Source organism: Cebus imitator, unplaced genomic scaffold, assembly GCF_001604975.1.
Source record: "Cebus imitator isolate Cc_AM_T3 unplaced genomic scaffold, Cebus_imitator-1.0 Scaffold301, whole genome shotgun sequence".
Taxonomy (NCBI): Eukaryota; Metazoa; Chordata; class Mammalia; order Primates; family Cebidae; genus Cebus; species Cebus imitator.
In genome coordinates, this window is record NW_016107616.1 from 2,082,199 (window position 1) to 2,100,565 (window position 18,367).

The window sequence follows — 18,367 nt, forward strand, 5'->3', positions numbered from 1 at the left end:
CTACAGGTGACTTTGAGCCACAACAGAATTGCAGCTTTTATAGGAGAAGAAGAAAAATATGGGTCCATGTGGTCTGGTCCTGGTTGCAGCTTTCTTCATCTCTGACTGCTACTAAACTTACAGCTGACAAGGTCAGAAATTGTTCCAGTTATTCACACCTTTTGATTGAAATGATTGTTAAATTTTACCCTAACAACCCTCAGAATAGATATTTTAAGAGATATTTTTTCAAACCTACAGTTTGTCAAGGTTCACGGAGGGAGGAAATAGCCAAAAAGGAGGACAGGGAGGAGTAAGAGGAAGAGGGAAAAAAATGAGGGGAAAAAAGCAGAGGAAGCAAGAGTTAAAACAAGAGAAACTTGAGTCTGTGTAGAACCCTTTACCTTTTAACTAAAATCACATATCACCTCATACCTGTTAGAATGACTATTATCAAAAAAGAAAGATGAGAAGTGTTGGCAAGGATGTGGAGAAACTGGAATTCTGTGCACTTCTCATGGGAGTATAAAATGATCCAGCCACTGTGAAAAACAATATGGAGGTTCCTCAAAAAATTAAAAATGGAGTTATCATATGATCCAGCAATCCCACTTCTGAGTATATAGCCAAAAAAAAAAAAAAAAAAAAAATGGAATCAGGATCTGAAAGAGATATCTGCTCTCTCATGCTTATTGTAGCACTATTCACAATAACAAATACAATCTGTGTCCAACAATGGATAATTGGATAAATAATATATAAGGAATATATGGTATATTCTTTATTCATATATGTGTGTATGTGTCTATATATATATATATATATGTGTGTGTCTGTGTGTATAAAGAATATATGTATGTCTGTCCATATATATATATATATATATATATGTGTGTGTCTGTGTGTATAAAGAATATATGTATGTCTGTCCATATATATATATATATATATATAGGAGTGTCTAAGAAATATGTTCCACCACACTTGGTTCCAGTACATTATGATGAAACAGAAGCTGAGCGGGAGAAGAAGCATCTACAACGAGCTAAGAGATGGGCATTGAGCAGCTCTGTCATTCATGAACTTAAGGAGCAGTACTCAGATGCTCCAGAGGAAATCTGTGATGCTTGGCATCCCCATGAATATATCCATGATGCTCGGCATACCCCCAAAGAATATATGTATGGACACACATACATATATTCTTTGCTGCATTTGAAGTAAAGAAGAACATACACAGGTTACCAGAGTCAAATTTGATGAAATCAGTAACCTTGGTGGTCTCCAAATCAATCTGAACGGGATCATTCACCTTGATGAGGGGCTCAGGGTAGCAGATGGTGCAAACATCAGGAGTCACCAGATGAGGGATTTCCTCTGTGCCCACAAAGATTTTTCTCACTTTGCACAACTTGTACGTGGCCTCATCAGGTGTAATATGAAATGCAGCAAAGTGACCCTTGGTGTCATAGATCAAATGGAAATTCTCTCCTGTCTTGTCAATGCTGATGATATCTATAAATACAGAAGGGTAGGTTATATCAGTTCAGACCTTGCTATCGATCTTAAGGAACCACTGTATGCAAATCTTCTTTACTTCATTTCCTGTAACGGAGATCTCAAGTGTCTTCGTCATATGTAAGTCTGTTCATTAGGAAAATGATGAGGGAGAGACATTCTCTCAACTTGTGAGGACCAGTGGATGGACAAGGAACAAACACACTGGTCAATTTATCCAGCATCCCATGCATTGGAGCTGCTACCCACTCCAGATGTTTCTTGGGACAATGAGCCATGGCTGCGTTAGGCAAAGAAAGAGGATCTCTGTCTTCCAGTGCATGTAGATACACCAATTCCTTATTTTATAAAATGTATCGACCAGAAAATTATAGCGATTATCACAATCACACTCCATAGGTAAATGTATATTTGCTGTAATCCCTTTAAAGACATTGAAAAGACTGGGACATCCACTATAGTTAACATCTTTTGTTTGTTTGCTTAGCACTATTCATTTCATCTAGAAAATAACTATTTTCTGTGGGGAACTTCTCCTGACAGCAAGACGAGTATATGGTAGGGGTGAAGGGTGCCACCAACCCCTAGGTCATTGTTTAAAGCTAAACCTCTTAGGAAAGCCATGAAAATCATTATTCTTTTTAAAACTGAAGCTGAAGAAAGAGATTCAATTCCAAGTGGTTAGCAAAATTTTGAGATATTGAACATGAAGATTTCCATGTCTATGGTCCCTGTCAGTAGGGGGGAAGTCAGTAGCTGTAGAAACGGAGGTCAAAATAGAGAGAAAAATAAAAATTGATCTACTGAGACAAGTGCTGGCTCCATTTGATTACTAATTTAGATTGTTCTTTAGGCCAAGCTATAGTCACTTTTCTTTCTGCAACTGTATGAATCTCATAATAACTTTCACTGTTTAATATAATATATGCAAATAGCATATATTAAACTTAGCTAAACAGTGGAAGTTATTATGAGATTCACACAGTTGAAATGAAATTATGAAATTCACATATTGACTGAAATGCCATGACTACTTCTCAAAATTGTTCTCCAGATCCAAAAAGTGTAATAAGGAAAAAGAATAAAAACTAAAAGTAAAGATAATATAATTATGTATAGATGGCATTTATATTTTTCTAGAATATATAGAGATTCAATTTAGAAATATTAGAAAAAATATGAGCAGATGGTAATGTTGCTAAAGGTGGAAATATATAAATCAAAAATAACTTCTCCATCACTGGCAACAAGAAATTAGAAAACATGGTAGAAAAATATCTAAATGCAGCAAACTTCTTGTTCCTGGATGAGAAGACCCACATCAAGACATTTATTCTTTTTAGATAAATATTGCAAAGGATACACCTAAATGATTAGTAGCTCTTGCCTTTGGCCAAGAAAGCTAAAGAGAAAAGGAAAGAAAAATGAGAAGCAAGATTTTTTTATCCTTTAGCTGGTATGTTTTGTATTATTTTGAAATAATTATAATCATGTGTACATGCATAACTTCTGTAGTTTAAGAAAACCATAGTATAAAAATATTTTAGCTTTAATATTGCAAATAATGTAATTTTTATAATATTAAGGATAAAAGGTATGTGGATGATCTACCACAAATTCTGAAAGAATATTAATCTATTTAAATAACATAATTTGCCAATGTGCCTCTCTGCTTCCAAATCCTAGAAGCCAACCAAATGTTAAGTTTCTTGAAAGCAAGAATGTTTTCATCTTTTTAAACCCAGTGTTTACCACAATGCTGATATTTGGTGTTGCTTAATAAGCACTACTACATTTTTTAACGGAATGAGTGATGAAGGAGGATTCTGTTGTGGGGATTATGTGCTCACACCATAAGGCCATCTGCTTTCATAATACAAAAGAAAAAATCACCAATGTTCATGAAAAACTGTTTTCTAAATGAAAAAGTTTTTAAAGACTTCCTTTTATCACTTCTCAGATGACCTTTAGACACTGATAATTACTGGGAGAAACACAATTTTGGCACATGATACAATTGTTTTGAGGTAAGATTGTAGGCTAAATGTGGGAGATACAGTCAGTGTACACCAAGAATAATAAGAACACAACCCACTCAACAGATTCCAAAAATATATATGCATTTTTAAAAATCTGGTAGATAAATTCATCATTAAAGGAAAATTTGCTTCCTACAGTAAGCAGAATCCTCATCAACGTTCCTAGGAAAAGAATCCAGCCCTAGGGATGACATGCTAATCCAGGCCAATTCTAGATTCACTTCATGTCATGACAGTGAATGCAGTACAAGCTCACATGTACAGAGAATACAAATATTTCATCAGTTTCTTTCTGTTGAATTAAAAATAATCTTAGCTCTTCAGCAATATGCATAACTATAACTTTGTTGAAAGTGTTAAGAATATTCTTTTTATTTATCTAAATCTGAGCCTCAACTTTCTTAAAAATTTCCAGCAATTATTTCTAGGAAATATATTCTTTAATAATAATAAATTAAGTTATTTTTATAATGATTATTACTTCTCCTAGATACATTCATTCATTGTATTAAAAAGACACACTCAGATGTCTTTAACCATACATGAAAGAGGACAAAAAAGCCTAATCCCAAGATTTTCTAAGAGCTGGCAGACTGATCTCTTTGAGATGAACAAGCTGTACTTAAAATCAACATTGTAAATGACATCTTTCCTTTTCTTCCACTTTCTAGCAGAAGGATTGTAACTCTGAAATGCTAGGTTGTGTCCTGGTGATTCTGTTGCTGGTTATTCTTGCAGATATCAAAAAGGGGCCCTATAGTCAAAGTAGAGCCTATTCAAACACAATGCTTTGAATCTGTGGAAAGCAGAGACTGTCTAACAAGACCCTATTATGTGCACGATTAAAGGGAACATTTTTATAAATACTGATATATATTTGTGTGTGTATATATATATTTCTTTATTATGAATTGTTTTCCTTTTTGCAGTGTCATCTTAATTTTGATGAGTTAAATAATAATACAACAGTGAAAATAAATACTAACATTTCTTAAGCACTTGCTGCCATACACTATTTTAAGTATACCACAGGTGATAATTGTCACTACTACCATATACAATAGTTGCAATATTATCTCTGTTTTACAGATGAGCAATCTGATTCATTAACATGGCCAAATTTCATTGGTCAGGAACCGGCAAAATTGGAGTGGACATTTAAGCATGATAAACCCTGGAGTATCTCTTCAAAAATTTTTTTCTCTTTTTTCCACTACCCTCATAGGCCCACAATTATTCATTAATTTATTTGTTCATTCATTTTTGCTTTTCATCCTTTGTTAGAATCTATTTTTTCCTACTTTAACTTAAGAGATCCTTGGGCACAGGAAGCCAAATAATAAAGGATTTACAACACTATTTCATGGAGTGTTGCATGACATTTTATTTGTTGATAGATAAAAGTTTTCAAGCTTTCTGCCAGTGAATGCCACAGAGAAAGCATCTCTAAATCTCTTCTCCCATTGCCATCATGTCTAAATCAGAATCTCCTAAAGAGCCTAAACAGCTGAGGAATTTCTTCATCTGTTTGAAGGCCGGGCTTTAAAACAGCCAATGAGTCTGAGAAGCCACTGTGAGCAATGGAGAATTCTCACTGGACTGTGCAGCAATAAGAGATCCAAATGCCCCGAGGCTTTGGGTTTATCACATATGCCACTGTGGAGGAGGTGGATGCAGCCTTGAATGCAAGGTCACACAGGTGGATGGAAGAGTTGCGGAACCAAAGAGGGTTATTTCAAGAGAAGATTCTCAAATATCAGGGCCCTGCTTAACCGGGAAAAAAAAAGATATTTATTGGTGTCATTAGAGAAGACACTGAAGAATAATACCTAAGTGATTATTTTGAACAATCTGTAAAAATTAAAGTGATTGAAATCATGAGTGTCTGAGGCAATGGCAAGAAGAGGGACTCTGTTTTTGTAACCTTGGATGACCATGACTCCATGGATAAGACCATCATTTGGAAATATTGTCCTGTGAATGGCCACAACTATGAAGTAAGAAAGTTCAGTCTGAACAAGAGATGTCTGGTGTTTCATCCAGCGAAAGAGGTCAAAGTAGTTCTGGATGTTTTGGTTGAAGCTGTGGAGGTGATTTTGACGGGGATGACAACTTGAGTCATGGAGAAAACCACAGTGGTCGAGGTGGTTTTGGTGGCAATCTTGGTGGTGGTGAATACAGTGATAGTGAGTGTGGCTATAATAGATTTGAAAATGATGGGAGCGATTTGGGAGGTGGTTTAAGCTATTGGCAATTATAATAACAATCCTCAAATTTTAAAGTCATGAGGGGAGAAAACTTTGGAGTCAGAAACTCTAGATCCTTTAATGGTGGAAATCAACACTTTGCCCAACCACAAAACCCTGGTGGCCACGGTCATGGTTCCAATAGTAGCAGTAGTTATGACAGTGGCAGAAGGTTTTAATTTCTGCCAGGAAACAAAGGTTAGTATGAGAAAAGAACCAGAGAAGTGACAGGGAAGCTACAGTTTTCAACAGATTTGTGAACTCAGCCACGCCCCATAGTGCTATAAAGACATGCTTTAGACAATACTCATGTGTATGGGCAAAAGACTCAAAGACAATATTTGTAACTAATTGTATAACAGGTTATTTTAGTTTCTGCTTTGTGGAAAACGTAAAGCATTCCAACAAAATTTTTAATGTAGATTTTTTTTTTACCCATGCTGTTGATTGCTAAATGTAATAGGCTAATCATGACACTGAATAAATACGTCTTTTTAAAAAAGGTTTGAAAAGCTAATTTTCATTGGGCATCTGCACCTGGCAAGGGCCAACAGGCTGCTTCCACTCATGGCAGAAGGTGAAGGGGAGATGGCATGTGCAGAGATCACATGGTGAGAGAGAAGCAAGAGCAAGAGGGAAGGTGCCTGGCTCTTTTTATCAACCAGCTCTTCTGGAAACTCAGAGTGAGAGTGAGATCCCCCTCATGTGACCCCCGCCCCAGGAAGGGGATTAATCTATTCATGAGGGCCTGCCTTCATGACCCAAATGCCTCCCATTAGTCCCCACTTCTAACATTAGAGATCAAATTTCAACATGAGGTTTAAGGGGACAAATATCCAAACTATAGGAGTCATAATTTGGAGAGACCCCCAAATAGTGTAGATGACTATTCTAAGACCTAATGGCTTTGCAGCGTGCCTCAACTGAAAAAAACTTGATTTTCACATCACTTTTACAACTACTCCCATGGTCAGCTTGCAACTATTGGTCCACTTCAGCAAACAAAATCTCAATATCCTTTTTTTTTTTTTTTCCCAGCAAAGACAGTTTTATTTCATTAAAATTTTGCTATCTCCCTTTTTTTGCCAGATAATTCTGATACCACCCTCTTCCCTGTCTTCAATGGTTCGTAACCCTCCACACCTTTACCTTTGTTTTCTTTCAATGTATTCTGGAGAAATAACTGCTCAGGATGCGAAGCATAGCTAAAATAAAAATGTACTCACACAACCATATAGACTATTAGATTATCCCAACAAGACTTTATATTATACATTTTCATACATTTTTTCAAAAATACTTAGTCATCCAATTATATATTCAAATAAGCTCCCACTCCTAGTTTAATGGTCATTTCACATTTTGTCCTTACCCTCATGTTCTCTGTCTCAACATGCTCTCACCTCATAGATTATTTCTCTTCTGATATCACAGAAAACATTTGACTCCATTATGAACCCATTCCTGAACTCTTGCTTCCTCACTAATAGCTGCACCTGTACTTATCTTGTTTACCTTGGCGCAGAGGAAGCAGTAATCAAATTATTCAGGCCCTGCACTCTGGAACCTGTCTTCTCCAAAACTGTGATCCACAGATGATCACATCATTTTGGGGCATTTAATCTCACTTTCTCATGCTCTTCCACTTTAGGATGCAAATAGTCTCTAGTCACTAACATTACATTAAAAATTCTTTTCATGGCTTTTCATGACTTTTTATCCATTGCCTCAGAGTAACTGCTCTCCTTTTCTAACCAAGTATCTAAAAAATCAGCTTTCTCTCATTGCTTCCAAGATTCACTAAAATTCTGCATCTGGCCCACTTCTTAACAACCTTCAAGTGAGTAAATCTGATGCCTCTTTCTCCTTGTCCTTACCCAGTGTTCCTGAAATAGATTGGATTCCTTACCGTGAACTTACATAATGTTCTGTGCTTATCTGTATCATGGCATTTGATATGTCTTATTATCTGTTTCTTTCTTTATCTCACTCAATTTACTCCTTGCACCCAAAACACCATCAATTTCTCCTGATATTTGCTTCTAAATATTACTGCTATGCATTGTCTCATTTTTGTGTTAGCCCAATTCAGGCCTTTGCAAGTGCAAAAGGTCAACATTGAGCATCTGTACCTGACAAGAGCCACAGGCTGCTTCCACTCATGGCAGAAGGTGAGAGTACTGTCTTCACTACCAAAGTGATAAAACAATTTGTACACTAAGCACACAATTTGCCCATGTAACAAATCTGCACATGTTCCCTGAACCTAAAATAAAAGTTGGAAGGAAAAAAAAAAAGCAGTAGAGACTAGAATAGTGGTTACCAGGGGCACAGGTTGTAGTGGGGGACGCAGCAAGTAGGTCAGGAAGATATCTGTCAAAGGACACAAAATTTTAGTTAAGAGGAATCAGAAATCTATTGTACAACATGACTATAGTTAATATGAATGAATTGTATTCTTGAAAATTGTTGAGAGTAGATGGTGTTCTCAGTACCATAAAAAGATAAGTATGTGAGGTAATGCATATGTTAATTGGCAGCTCAATTTAGCCATTGCTCAATGTATATATATTTCAAAACGTCATGTTGGACACCATAAATATATATAATTTTTATCAGTTAAAAATACAAAGAAAAAAGAAAAAAGACTAAGTTGCAACAATTCCGTTTACTTCAACAAACATATTTCATACTTATTTTTAATGTGTCCCAGACACTATGGCTAGCTGTAAGAGATTATTATATAAATAACAAAATCCTGAAAAAAATCCACCATTCGTTTTTATATACACAATTTATGAGTAATTGAAGGGGTAAATTAAATACCCAAAATGATTTGTTATGAACAAATTATGAAAATAAAATTATACACTTTACTGACAAAATTCCTAAAATGGCAATTTAGAGACATTTCACAGTTATACTTTATCTCAATTTTAGTATTTCATTTTACTAAGTATCTTAATGATATTCTCATGTAAAAGACAAAAGTTTGTAGCCTAGACAAAATGTCATAATCAGTTAAACAAATAAAAAAATTGAATTAATGAAATTAGCATCCTGAATAGAAATCTTGTGCTCTTTGCCCCATCTTTTTCTCTCATTCATGCATTTATTCATCCAACAAACACACATGGGAAAGCACCAGAAGAAACATTTTGCATGTTTCTAAAATATAGATATAAGAACAGACAAATAAGTTAGGGGTCAGAATGGAGCTAACCCAGGATATAGGAAATTATCTATTGACTGAGGGAGCCTTCTGGAGTATCAGAAATGTTTGGTATCTTGACTTTTGTGCTGTTTAGAGAGGTAAAGATATATGCAAAAATTTATCCAGTTGTACACTTAAGATTTTGCACTTGATTATAGGAGTAACATACTAAACTTCAAAAAATAAGACAAATAAGCCATTCTTGTTATTGCCTTCCATAATAACCCTTATGCCCATATAGTATAAATCCAAAATTTCCTTGCATGGGCTCAAAATGATTCATGATTTGTCCCCAGCTTACTTTTCCAGCCTTATTTCCTCTCTACTTGATTATCATACTTAGTATTCCTCCCACAGTAAACTTGCCCCAATTCCTTAGTGCATGAGTAACAATGGGCCTCCCTCTGGAATACTGGATTTAGTTTAGTAAGTCTTAAAGTTCTCACACTTGTAATCTTAGCACTGTGGGAGGCCAAGGTAGGCGGATCACCTGAGGTCAGGAATTTGAGGCCAGCCTGGCCAACATGGCAAAACCCTGCCTCTAATAAAAATATAAAAATTAGCTGGGTGTGGTGGTACATACCTGTACTCCCAGCTACTCAGCAGGCTGAGGCAGGAGAATCACTTGAACTCAGGAGGTACAGGTTGTAGTGACATGAGATTGTGCCACTCTACTACAGGCTGAGAAAGAGAGCAAGACTCTATCTCATTCAAAAAAAAAATTACATATATAAATGATAAAATGAAACACATCTAGTGTAGAGGTGGAGAGTTAGTGTGAAGACTCTTCAGAGGATGCTATGGGATCAGGAAACTATATCACATGAGCATTAAGAAATATATATAGGAAGGCTAATTCTGGAGGTAATAGAAATTAATTAAGAATAAAAAAGGCTACAATAGCAAAGACCTGGAATCAACCCAAATGCCCATCGATGACAGACTGGACAAGGAAAATGTGGCGGCACATATACACCATGGAATACTATGCAGCCATAAAAAAAGATGTGTTCGTTTCTTTTGTAGGGACATGGATGAATCTGGAAACCATCATTCTCAGCAGACTGACACAAGAACAGAAAGTCAAACACCGTATGTTCTCACTCATAGGCAGGTGTTGAACAATGAAAACACATGGACACAGGGAGGGGAGCATCACAAACTGGGGTCTGTTACGGGGGTAGGGGAGGGACAGTGGGAGATGGGTGGGTTGGGGAGGGATGACATGGGGAGAAATGCCAGATGTGGGTAATGGGGGGTTGGAGACAGCAAACCACATTGCCATGTATGTACCTATGCAACAATCCTGCATGATGTGCACATGTGCCCCAGAACCTAAAGTACAATAAAAAAGGAGGAAAGGAATAAAAAGGATACTTTATTAAAACATAACTATAATTTTAAGAGGAGATGCATCCTTTGAAGCTACAAAAGTAAAAAAAATAGTATTAAATTATGAACATGATTATTTTTAAGTATCCATAAATGATATATAACAAACTTTCTCAGGGTAGAACTGCACATCTGGCCAAACTAAACTGGTATAAAACCAGTATAGAATGGAGCATAAGCTTCTAGAATGCTAAGCACCAATGTAAAAAGTAGTTGGGGTGGAGGGTCTGACTTGAGAGGGAAAATGAAATAAAAGCCAGTTTATAGTAAAATGAGGTGAAGATCACTACCAAAATAAACTATGAGAACAAGGACCAATAATTAGAAATAGTCTGTGCATGAGTCTGTACACTTTATACTCCAAAGCTAAGAAGGTAATACATGATGGAGGGTGGACGGTGGACAAGGACACAGGATGTAGGTCTCAGAGCAAGGAGGATTGAAAAAGGGATAAGACGACATCACAGGGAAGGCAATACAAAACTGGCTGTCCAGGAACCAGCAAGGATATTGTCAGGCTCTCAGCCTTTTTTGAATGAGCCAAGACAGTGTGACAGTATAAGACAAGGAATGCAACATCACCCAGAGTTTCCAGACCTTTCAGAGCCCTAACAGAATAATTCTGTTAAAAACAAAAAGATTCCTAAAATAAAAACAAGAATGCCCTAAAATGGAGTATTAATGCTTTTTTTCCTGTTTGAAATTTTTTAAAAGTCAACACCAGCATGGTGTTGCCTGAGTGCCAGAGCACAGCAAGCATATGACAGAAAAAATTTGTTTGCGGTAAATGGTATGACCCACCTTCCCTCCAACAAAAGACTTAAATCAAGTCTTCAAAGCCAGCTCTTTCAGATCTTCATTTTATCTGTGCTCCAATTGAGGACAAATATATAATGTTATAACAGTTATAATATCCCTACATGATATGTTATTTCTTAGATTTGATTCTTTTTTATTATTAATTTTTTGATACATAATAAATGTACATATTTTTGGGGTACATGTGATATTTCGATACTGGCATACAATGTAGATTTGATTCCAATTCATAAGCTTAGATATAGAAATGGTAATATAAGATTTCTCCTCAAATAAAATATTATTGTATAAGGGATTTGACGCAATAAATACCCTGAATTGCAAAGAGTTATTATTCTGATGACTTTAATTCTGGATTCCACAATTTTTTGGGGAAAAAAAGAAAGGTTCTGTATTTTGGGCTGAGAACCTGAGATTATTTAAAAATGATTTCTGCATGATATGGTAGGAAATTTTTTAAAGGATGAGAATCTGTGGCAAAGGAAATTGTGTCACTGTCAGAACCACCATTTAAATATAACAAGGAAACTCCCAATTTTGCAAACTCGAAACTTTCAACTGCACACGCAGGGAATAGGGAGTTGTTCTGCACAAACAGGATTTTAACAGCACAGAACTAATAGAATAATAAAATCATAGTTGGCACTAGCACTGACTGCTATCATAACTAAAATAAAGCTCCACAACTGCAGGGACCATCTTCATTGCGTGACATTCTAATGAAAGAATCACAGCTGGACAAAACCCTAGGTCATTGTGGCCAGGCCCCAACCCACTTTAAGAATGTCTTGCCCTGCATTCCTGACAGATGGCCCCACCAGCTCCAGTCAGAGTTCAGCACCTTAGAAAACAGATCTTTTCATTTTTATACTTTTCTAGATGTTAGTAGGTTTCACTTAACATTGTATCAAAGTTGCTATCATTGAATGTTTATCTGTTGGTACTAATTTGTCATATAACAGACGTCTAAAGAATTGGCTCGTTCAGGACAACTCTTAACATATTTTGTAACATCTAATATGTTAAGCCTCCCCTTCTTTGAGGTAAACAGTATGAATTTTTAAAATTATTTCATGTTTGGAATATTTCCCAGAATCTTCACAATTTTTATCTTCCTTTGATAGACAAGTTTACCCTTCCAAACCTGTCTTATTGTGCAGCATCCATAGCTAGACAGAGTAGTGAAAAGTAGTTGAACCAGTAAAAAATGTAATGAATGTATTAATTTCTGTATTTTAAAGTATATAGCAATATTAACTGGCCTAAATAGCAAATGGATTGCAGTATTATGTTTTTAGTTTCATATTAACTTATGAAAAAATAAGAAAGAAACTTTATTTGCACAGAAATGTTACAAGTACAATTTATTTTTAAAACATGTTTACTGTGTAAGTTTAAATCTCATGCCTTCCAGTCATCCTTGCAATCAAGTTACAAAATATTTTTATTTAAATTTGAATAACAAATGTTCAAAAGCACACAGAGAAAGTACACAAATTTACTGCAGATTAACAAAACAAATGTGAAAATATGAAACAAATGTGAAAATATCCTGCTTGGAAATGCTAAATATTTTAAATACACTAAGTTTCTTAGAACTATTTATTAAATAAATGCTTCTAATATGATAGTCCCTATGGAGCTTTTAAGGGAGTATAACAAATTGTTGCTAAAGGTCATAGAAAGAACATGTGGCTAGAAATAAACTAGGCATTTTAGAAAAAGAAATGAGTGAGATACCATACCACAAAATATTAAAACATCTGATTAAACTGCAATAATTTTAAGAGGGGGATCTGTGTCTGGACAACACAGAAATCAGAATCCATAGCTCTGAAGCCAAAAATGTATTAAAACCAAAAACGTATTAAAAGTTTTTTACCACAGAGCAGTAGAAAGACAGAATATTTGTCTAAAAAATTCTTTCCCCTCATTCATTTCTCTTGAGATTGTGAAATTCGCACAATCTTTCTAGAGAGAAATTTGGTACTATTTATTAAATCTTTAAAAATATTCTACATTTTCACACAGCCAGTTCTTATGTAGAAACTCTAAGGAAATAGTAAGTTATTTGGACCAAGAACAGCATTTAGGTCCAGGTTTTCACTGTTTCTAAAAGACACTGTGCAGTATAATAATGTTGTTCTTCCATAGATTATTATAGTTTAGTTTTAATTGTTTCTGATCATTTCAGTAACTTCATGCTGAAATTCATATTAAAACAATTTTTTTCTCTCAGAAGTGCATGATATACTTTCTGAGACTTTGCCTATCTAAAAACATTTTTTGTTGATTTCAGGCATGAAGAATTACTTAGATGAATACAGTATTCTTGAATCTTTGGTACTTTGTATTGTTCATTGCTCTTTTATATCTAGTTCTGCAGAATCTGAAGTCAGCCTTATTTTTGCTTTCTTTTTACATTACCTGCTTTTTTGTGTACACTTGAGTACTTGAGGTTCAAGACTTTCTCCAGGATAATAGAAGGAAATATATCTTACTTTAGTCACCGTATTTCTTCATGGTTCCATAAAACAGGAGCATCAAGCAGCACTGCTGCCATCTCAGTGAAGTACTTTGGAAAATAATTTCTGCCATACTCTGCCCCTTCTTACTCTGCCTCATTGGAAAGGAAACTACAAAGACTTAATGAGAGCCTGGCATCCTTTGTTTTTTTCCCCACTAGATAGGAATAATATATGAAAAGTCATTGCCTACTTGTTATTATGTCTTCGTTTTAACTCTCTTGAAGGTACCTGCTCTTAAAAATGAAATTTGTTCTATTTCTACTTGGCCCAGTAACCTCACCAGGGCATGTCCTGCCCTTTTAAGGGAAAGTCTTCTATCTCCAGCTGTCCAGCTATAACCGTTTGGGTGAATTCATTTTGAGAGGCTGAAAAACACTCGGTATGAGTAGAAGCTGCTTCCTCCAATCAAGAAATAACTTCGTGCTATTTTTTAATGCCCAGTTTACTCTTGGATCTATTTCAATTAGCTAAGAAATTAAGAATAGGTGAAGATATGACTAATAAGTTCATATGAACCTCACATAAAGATAAATATACATTTTAATTTTTATTAGTTTTGTTTTTCTGGTTCCCAGTGAACTCTCTTTTGCTGAGAGAGAGAAAGAGAAAGAGAGAGAGAGGGAGAAGGAGAGATAAAGTATTGGAAAGATGAGTAATTCAAAATAGAAAATTGCATGTCTTCATCCTCTCATTTCTCTTTAGTTTTATTATATGCATTTGTTGTTCAATTTGTGAAGTACAATGTCAGATTACAAATCTAACATTAACAGCTGTCTTTCTTGATATAGGAATAGCCTTGTCAACTCTCACACCGAACTTATTGTGAGGGGAGTTCACTGCAGCCACTCTCTTCACTGTTTCTCTGTACTACATGTGCCATCTCTTGCAGTAGTTCCTGACACTTGTTGTATGAGGCTACCATTTACCAACTCGAAAAACCATCCCTCCTGACTTTTGAATACTACTGCTGAGGTGGCTTTGTTTGTTATTGTCACCTGTGATACAGCACCAAAATAGCATGTTGCCTTCAAGCACTTTTCCTTAACCTGGTCTTTCATACTCTGCTTCTACCCAAAACTCCTCAAGTTGCCAACAATTCGATGACTTACATGGTTTCAATCATAAATATAAATTATCTCTTAGTCTATATTTTAGAGAAGAGAAAGAGGTAATAAACCGTACATGTGTCCCCATGGTTCCATCATTCCTCTCAGTGGTGATTATATAGCCACAGGAAGTTAAAATGTGTTTTCCTGCCAAAGATATAACTGACTCTCTTTGGGTTTCTATGATAGTATCTCAGTGGACTAAATTATATATCAAATTCTTGTAAGAAGGGAAAAAAGAGCAAATAGATTGTTTGATTATCAGTGAGTAGTATATCTGTCCTATTTCCATTTATTATGGGAAAAGAGGTAAGGTTACTTATGCCTGGATGATATCCTGACGTTCAGAAACATATAAACATCTATGAGTTTCACTATTTTAAGTTTTACTTATTTTTTAATCAAGTTAAATTTAAGCCAATATTTTACTAATTTTACTAATATTTATCTGCAACAGAACAAAATCTATGTTGCCAGTCACCAATTGTGATTACATAGATGCATTCCAAGAAAACCCATTGGTTCTCAGAACCAGAGACATAAAAAAATCATTTAATTCAAGATATTATATAAAAAGAATCCGTATTTTATAGCTGTTTTGGCATCTATAAAAAGAGTAGATGCCAAAACATCTACAGTATCTAAAACAGGCTTTGGTTAATGGTTTATGTTACATCAGACCTGGATATACATAAAGGGAATGTGAAAGCACAGCAAAGTAAGAACAAAAGCTAAACAAATGTCATTCTTTTCAACAACCCACTAAGAATGGCTAACAATGTAATTTCTATATTTTCAGAAGAAAATAAATTAGCTATGATAAGCTGCTAATTCTGCTTTGTCTGAGGGTTGGAAGTGGTACTACCATTTGGAAATGCCAAGGTATTTAAATGAATACTACTAAGTCCATTACAGCAAATCTCAACCCAAAAGCAATTTGTATTTTGTTGTTGTGCATGTTGATATAAAAGAAAAAATCATAATGAACTGAAGTTTTTTCCCCCAAAGGAACTTGACGTCCTTAAAGGGGGAAATAAGAAAAGAAAAATAAAATTAAAAACAGCTGTTTGGCATAAAAAGAGAAAAAAAATTCCCCAATGACCAATTTACAATCCAGAGGAAATCAGCTCCAAAAAATAAAATGAAGGCAGCCAATATGATTGTTTCTGAATTTATATAAAATAATTTGAGCATCAAAGGATAGGAAAAAGAAGTGTTTACAAAGTAACTCTCCATAGTAACGCTCCAAAACTAATATGGAAGAAAGAAGAAACAAAATGTAGTACTTGATTATTCATTTCTGATTTTTTAAACTGCCATAAAAGTTTCAATATGCCTAACAAAGCTATATCAGAGATCACTGATGCTGAGTCCTAACCCTAACCACACTACAACCTGTACCTTGAATACAGAGACATCGAGTATATCCTATGATAGCAAATAAACAACATTTGTGGGACAATAGGCAAATAGCATACACAAAATAAATTTAAAATATAAATCCCAGTTTTTAGCAATTAAATTGAAATAAAAGCATGCAGAAGAATTAGAAACAGAAATCTGGATCTGCTTTAATCAAGCCAATACATCCAAAACCTACAAACTGACTGTCTTTCTTGATTGAAAAAAATTCATTACCATACGTGAAAGACACAGCTAGTTTCAATTTGCAACTCTTTGCTCTCACAAAGAACAGCCTTAAATTCTTAACACATGCCTAGTGTTTGCACTCTGCTTGCAAATCTATGTTATTACATAGTTAGGAATGAATACCAAATGCCTCACAAACTTGAAAAAATTTGAGATAGAATTCAAGATCTGAAGATGACTTACAAGTTGCAATCTAATCCCAAGACTTGTTTAAAGAATTTATTTTATTTTGTCCTGCATTAGTATAACATCTCAAAAGATGAGGTTTATGTGTAAATAAATTGACTCGGTTCAGTTCTTTACAGTTGGGAAAGGAGGAGAATTAAATATTGATTATTTTGGTTAAAATATTGTGGTATCCTATGAACTCCATTTGCAATTATCTTTTTGTTTACCCTCAGCCTCACTTCTTCTTGTTAGCTTTTCCCTTCACCTGCCACAACTTGAAATGGTTATGAATATTGTGCTTCCTTCTCAACCAAAAGTAAGTTTTGCCAAATGATGCTGTCAGAGGCAATGCTTGAAGTCATACATAATTCATAGAATGAAATTTGTTATGTTGTCTAGCAACACATAGTCAGAAAATTACTTCAGTTAAAGAACTCCAATTTGTTAAGATTTCTTTTAGTTACCCTTTAATGTTGTTAACATTATAACCATTGCTTGATACTCCATAAAAGTATTCAGAAATACATACTAAGAAACCCATATATCAAACCTTTTGTATTGCCATAATAAAAATAGGGATGCAAATAATTGATGATAAAATAATAGAAAAAAATTCAAAATGTCCATGCTATTCCCAGTAGCAATGAATGGTTTCTGTATGAATAATGACATGTACACAAAGTGAAAAATAACTTAGTCATTTTTTAAGAAAAAGAATGATGATAACTGCATCCCAATGTGATGATAAAATATAATTTCAGATGTTGTGGCTTCCACTAGAGGAGGCAGGATCCTGAGCAAGGGAACTCTCTGGTGGCCAGAATTGCTGAGCACACATCCTGAAACCAAGACACTAAAGCTTGATGAGAACTCTGAAACACTAGGAAAGGCTAAACAAGTTTCCAAATTGAAAACTCAGACTTTTCTCTATTTGCCTTACCTGAAATTTAAATTATGTATGACAGAATTTTTTTAGTCTTACCAACTAAATTAGGGAAAAGTAGCAAGTAAATTTTTGAGACAAATGAAAGTTGCTTTTCTATCATAACATTGGCCATGATGGGTGTTCATGAATGCATAAAAAAGCTGAAAAGAGGGTTTCCAAGGGGCTGTTACAAGAGGCATATGCAGAAGAGGCTTTGTCTATATGAAGGTCTCAAGGACAAACTTGACAACAGTTATAAGGAGATAGCCCCAAAAGCAGTAAGTTGTATAGATGGTAGCCACAAAAGCAGTAAGTTGTATGGATGGTTCTTGTCACCCATATTCTGTCAGCCACAGTGGATGAGGAATACCCTTTAAAATTTTAACAACGAGCATTGTAACTTCCAAGCAGGAGCTTTATTAAATCTTCTTAAAACTTATTCATATTTTTAGATTATCTGCCTTTTAAAGATACCAATTCCAGAATGTTTCCACTGGAATTTTTACAGCTGGTATGTTGCATTTATTTAAAGATAATTCATTTATTTTCCCATGTTTATTAGGTGAATATATACTACATACAAACATATATACATGTGACCACAGAACAGCATAAAATGAGCAACATTATTACAACACTGGGTTGATATGTTTCCAACTGAAAGAAAAACACTCAACATTGTAGTTTCTTCCACCCTTATTATCAACAAACACCAAATGTTCCTTATACATTTTTTTAATCCTGAAAATAGCTTGTGAGCCTATCCTTTCCCTTGATTGTTTC

At 34.9% G+C, this 18,367-nt stretch overlaps 1 pseudogene; it reads right to left on the reverse strand.

Annotated features, from left to right (window-relative positions):
- Positions 1 to 1,063: 1,063 nt before the first annotated feature.
- Positions 1,064 to 1,727, reverse strand: LOC108285567 (annotated as a pseudogene).
- Positions 1,728 to 18,367: the final 16,640 nt, after the last annotated feature.